General features: G+C 37.5%; 1 pseudogene across 1 annotated transcript in view; it reads left to right on the forward strand.

Annotated features, from left to right (window-relative positions):
- LOC148150168 (uncharacterized) overlaps window positions 1-4,489 on the forward strand; it is a 28,950-nt pseudogene extending 24,461 nt beyond the window's left edge. The window contains exon 6 of the transcript XR_015756876.1: window positions 4,124-4,489. The product of XR_015756876.1 is annotated as an uncharacterized LOC148150168 (transcript). The remainder of the gene's footprint in view (window positions 1-4,123) is intronic.
- The last annotated feature ends 1,511 nt before the right edge of the window (window positions 4,490-6,000 follow it).

The raw sequence follows: 6,000 nt of genomic DNA on the forward strand, positions 1-6,000 counted from the left end.
ATAAAGAAGGGCAATAGTCATGAGTATGTAATTGGAGGAGAAGGAAACCGTATTAGTTAGCTGTCTTTTTTTTTCAAATTGAAAGAAAGATATTGTTCCTCCAGGGGCAATGTTAGGATCACTGTTAGGATTCATAATAATGAATTGGACTTGGGCATACAGAGTATAAAGTTTGCTGATATCATGATCTCTAATACACTGCCACTATCATCCACTATCATTTAAGAAAATGGACAAGCAGGAGATTAAGTTTGGAAAGATATCACTTCACTATTTTTAGTGTGTCAAATAGTAAAAGGCACAACTTTAACAGGACTGCACAAATAATGGGTGTATGTGCCCAAATCTTTGAAAGTGGCTAGAAAAATAAGGCAACTGAAATCATGAGATTCTTGCCTTTTATTGATGGATATATTGCAAAAGCATGAAAGTTGTGAATCTTTTCACTAAACACTGGGTATCATCTAGTATGGTATGTTTAAATATGACCACCATGCTTTGGGGAGAATGTCAAGGAACTAGAGGGTAGAAAAGTCGTTTGATTATAGTCATTCTTGGTACCTTCTAGCTGAGAAGAAATTTGTAGATGCTCAATCGTAACCGGTTTTGATAGAGTAAGTATGAATAAACACTTTCCACTGGCGGTGGGGGGTGTGGGGGGTGGGAGGTTAATAACCAAAGGGCATGAACTCTTAATTGCAATGTGTAGAAAGCTTTTTTTTGGCTAGGCAAATGGTTATGAATTTGAATGGACTGTATAAAGGATTGATGGAGCTGATTTTGCTTTTTAAATTTAAAACAAAAAATCAGTACTTCAATTTGGAAGAGGAAAAATAACCAACGATTCCCCAGGAATATGGGGAAAAAGTAGTGGTAAGGAAGTAGCTCCTTTTATAGAGCTATGAGAGCATGATGAGCCTAACAGAGCCTTCAACATTAGCTGTCTTGAATTAGAAAATTATGCCATCACAGCTGCAATTTTTTCAAATGTCTTCATGTGACTGAACAGGCTGATTCATGACCAACAGATCTTTTGATCCCATGAGACATTGCAAGAGTAATCTGGACAGCTTACCTTTTCCTTCTTAGGTGCTTAACCTCACAGTAAAGGTATTGTGATTCGGTATGAGAGCTTAATAGGCAAGCTGTCACTATTCTGAATGATGGAGGTTACCAAGTGATTCTTGTCTATGCTATCACCCTTCAAGGAGAACTTCAGAGTGTTTTTGCAACATTTTTGTGTCCTTTTCACTCAAATATTGGCCACTTGAGAGTTGAGAAGTCCAGTTAGAACTAATTTTTAAGGAGGTTTTATCTGTACTGTGTGAATGCCAGCTGCATACTAGTCTATTTTAATAGTCCTCCCAAGAAATCTGAAGGATGCAGTGGAGACATTATTGATTAAACTTTTCTTGTTTGAAAGTGCTCTTGTTTGGTGTTGTTACATAATCCAGTACTTGAGTATGTTATTGTATGCCAGCAAAAGTTCTTTTTGTTGTCTAATGTTTGCTCCTGTGGCTTATAGAAGACTGATCTAGAAATTGATCAGTTGGATCTTGAAGATTCAAATCTTCAGAGTATAATCCACAGAGCCTTGCAACTTATGAAGTCAAATTCTTTGGTCAGCTTGATGAATGTAATGAATGGTTCCTGATGTTCAACCATTTTTTTTACCTAATGCTAACGATACATGCTTGAGGTTCCTTTGTCATGTTTAAAGCAAAGTTGTGTTTTCTGGAGGATTTTTGTGGTCATTGTAGGAAGTAGGTGACTTGGGAGACTATCATGTGAAAAGAGGAAATTGCTTCTATAGTACTGTTCATTTTCTGTGTCTCTTAGTTGCTAGGTGCTTGAAATAACTGTACTGTGAGCTTGAGACCTTTCTTAAGCTTATCTGGTCATACAACTGCTTCGGTTGATATTGTGTTACACACTACCAAACTCCAGTGCAGTAATGAATGTAGCTCAGTGGAACAGATAGACCTAAATGGTTTCTCACTTATCATTTCCTATCTTGTTATATGCACTAACAACAATATGTAACAAGTACTTTTTTAGCTTCTTTGCGCCACTGACTACTACTATTTTTGAATGATGTAAACATAATCTAGATAAGATAAAATTTTGTTGTTTAATATGATAAAGGCCATGAGCATAAAATCATTCGACTCCAGGTGAATCTGGAATCTTGTTTCTTTTTAAATATAAATCTTGCATGAAAATTTTTGATTGTACTTCATTCCATCATCCTGTAATCCATTTTCAGTTTTTTGACTATTTGGGATGGGTGGGGGATCTTACTCCAGAAGATGGCTAGCACAATATGTAATATATGTTTATATGTAATGTGTAACTCCAGTAGATTCACTTTGCAAAATATGTATTCAGATATTTCAGTGGCATCCAACCATTTAGCGCATGTAGTATTTGAATGCAACATGATTAATCTTTTTTGAGTTCATGATTGTTAGTTTGCTTTCCAAGATTTCTGTACTTTATGTAAACAAATCAATTTTGAGATGTCATCTTAAACTATATTTGTCCTGAATGCTGTCCTTTCCTAAATGTTCAAATCTATTGTTTGGAGGTGAAAGATTTGTTTTTTTTTAGTTACTTCTTGGATTTCAATCTATATCAGTAAATGACTGAATACCAGGTTTAAGGAATAATTTTAATAATGCAATACATGAATTCTGTATTAGTGTACAGAGTATGATAGTATAGGGAGTCCTTATTTAATTGTTGAACTTTTTTATTAGCATTTTTAATTTTTCTCTTGAATCATTCATATATTGGAATCAGAAGTTTACAGAACAGAAAAAGACCTTTTTAACCCATCACATCTGTACCAGTCAAAAACAGGCATCTAACTGTTCTAATCCAATTTTCCAGCAATTGGCCAATAACCTTATATCTGTCATCATATGTGCATAGCTAAGTACTACTTAAATGTTGTGAGGGTTTCTGCCTCTACCATTCTTTTATAAGCAGAGTTCCAGGTTCCCATCACTTTGGAGTGGTTGACCAACATTCTAACACTGACCTAAAATCTATGTCCCCTAGTTATTGATTGCTCTCAAGAGAAAAAGTTTCTTCCTGTTTACCCTATCTCTGTCCCTCAATTTTATACATCTGAATTATGTCCCCCGTCAATCTCTCTACCCTAAAGAAAACAAGCCCAGTCAATCCAATCTCTCTTTAATGAAACTCACCAGCTCTGGCAACATCCTGTTAAATATCTGAACCCTCTCCAATGTTATATAATTCCACCTCCCTACCTAAATTGTGGATTCCAGAACTGCACACACTACTTTAGCTGATGTCTAACCAACATTTTTTAGTTTGAGCATAACCTCCCTGTCCTTAAAGACTGCCTTGGCAAATAGAGGTAAGTATTCCATATGCTGCCTTAACCCCTTACCCTACCAGTCCTGATTACCTTGAGGGACTGGTTTACATGCACACCAAGGTCTCTCTAACCTTTGGTGCTTCCCAGGGTACTGTCATTGATAATGTATTCCCTCGCCTCAAGATTCATTTTAACATTTATTGATTTGTAATACCTGACAATTTTTGGTGGCCTTTTAGCATCACCTCTCTTGGACCCACCTCAAGTCTGAGTGGTAGTGCTCAGCTTTCCAATGTACAGCACCACTGTCTGAGATCTGCATCAATTATTAGGTCCAAGACTGCCCATGGTCCACCCTGTCAGAAAACTGCTCCTGCCTGTGACAGTTCTATGACTGAGCTCAGCAGATCCATTGGGGAGCTATTGATTTTGGACTAGAGTGCCTATCTTCTTCTGCTCCCAAGCCAGCCAAGATAGGAACTTAGCCATTTAAAGTATTGTATTTCAATTTTGACATTACAGGGATAGTGTTACTTTTTTGATTAAGGAACTTTATTCTAGTTTCCACATGGAATGTTTTGGGAATCACTTAATGTCATTCCATTTTGTTATGGATGCTTTTCTGAAAATCACAACTTTAACTGAGGACTTTCTACACTAAAGACTTGCATAAAAGCAAAGTTTTTTTGAAGAATATTTGATATAATTGCCTTTGTAAATTATTCTCCACCTGTTTTTGTTCCTCCCCGCCCCCCCCCCCCCCCCCAAACCAAGGAGAAAATGTTAAAGGACATTGAAGAACAGCATGTTGACAAAATCAATCAACTACAGCATGTGATGTCCAAACTCCAGGAAGAATGTATTCTCTCTACAAAACTACCTAAGGCTGAAAAAAAATACCACAAACAAGTAACAGACTGTTTACTAATTTAAATGGATTCAAACTGGCAGTTGGCTCTCCTGCAAAAAGCAGTTTGTTTAAATCCAGGGGTCTGATTCCACAGCTTAAAAAGTACACCGTTTCTGGTAAACTGCCATCACTAACAAGTAAAACTAATAAATAATTAATTATAAACTTGTTTAGTCTAATTATGTTTTTAATATCAACTCCTGGTTTTTAAACAAATAAAGTAAAGTTTGTACTTAACAAATAACTGACTAAGGTTTTTAGTTTTTATTTATTGATAGCTCCTAATATTGCAGCCTTCATCAGAGTTTCTGTAGAGAGGGCTGAAAGCTTAACAAAAGTCAGTTGAGGACAACTAGAGCCTTTTAAAATTGAGAAAGGAAAAAATGGGTTATGGAGACCAAGATGGATTTACGGAAATGTTTACAGGTAGATGACGTTTATATTTTTATAAAGCAAGTTTACTTATTGGATTGGATTAGATTAGGTTAGATTAGATTACATTACATTACAGTGTGGAAACAGGCCCTTCGGCCCAACAAGTCCACACCGCCCCGCCGAAGCGCAACCCACCCATACCCCTACATTTACCCCTTACCTAACACTACGGGCAATTTAGCATGGCCAATTCACCTGACCTGCACATCTTTGGACTGTGGGAGGAAACCGGAGCACCCGGAGGAAACCCACGCGGACACGGGGAGAATGTGCAAACTCCACACAGTCAGTCACCTGAGGCGGGAATTGAACCTGGGTCTCTAGCGCTGTGAGGCAGCAGTGCTAACCAATGTGCCACCATGCCGTTGATCTTGGGCTGCAATCTTAAATATTACTTATTCAAGTACAGCTCTTGTAAGTCTTTTTGTACCAGCCTGAAATCACCCATAACTGAAACATAATAGCAAAGTGTTGAATCATACCAAAAACACTAACATGATCATAGTTAACTGTTAATAAATGGAAATATGTAACAGACCTGTCATAGCAGATAGCTTGGCAGTATTTTATTCTTTAACTGTTCTTTTGCTGTTAATGAAAAGAGAAACCTAGAAATAGCAAATCTGGCAGCATATGTGGTGCGAAAAGTGTTGAGTTTAGTTTTGGCCATCAGAGCTAGGTAAAATAATTATAATAACAGATTTTAAGCAAATATAAAGCCTACCTAAAGCCGGGTGAAAAGGAAAAGATGAAGGAAAACCTAATGATTGGGTGTAAGGTAAGACTGATTTAAATAACAAAGGGATAATGGTAAAAGACAGAAGGGATGGTAATAAAACAATTGAAGAAACAAGATGTACTCAGGGAGGTAAGAGTGTTGGGGATAAACAAACTATTTGCCAAGGACTGCTGTCTAAGGATTAATCTGGATATTGGGGAGCCAAAGTTGTTGTTGAAACAAAGAAACTGTTGAGTGCAAGACTTTCAGAAATGGAAAGAGTGGTAAAGTGAAGGGAGGGCAGTTGGGGATGCATGAGGGGAAATCCATTGTGTTTCTGTAGGCAACAGTTACAGCAAATGATGAATGGTGACAACTCAGCCACATTTCACAGAAGTGAGAGAATCATAGAACCGTTACAATGTGGAAGGAGGCCATTGGCCCCATCAAGTCTGCACTGACACTAAAAAACATCTCATGCAGAGCCAGCCCCCTACTCTCTCCCCATAACTCCACATCTGTGTAGCTTCCACATCTCTGGACACTACGGGGCAATTTATCACAGCAAATTCACCTAACCTGTACCTG

The sequence above is a fragment of the Chiloscyllium plagiosum genome, unplaced genomic scaffold (genome assembly GCF_037043375.1).
Source record: "Chiloscyllium plagiosum isolate Xiang-an unplaced genomic scaffold, Cpla_swu_hap1 HiC_scaffold_4, whole genome shotgun sequence".
In the NCBI taxonomy this organism is placed as follows: Eukaryota; Metazoa; Chordata; class Chondrichthyes; order Orectolobiformes; family Hemiscylliidae; genus Chiloscyllium; species Chiloscyllium plagiosum.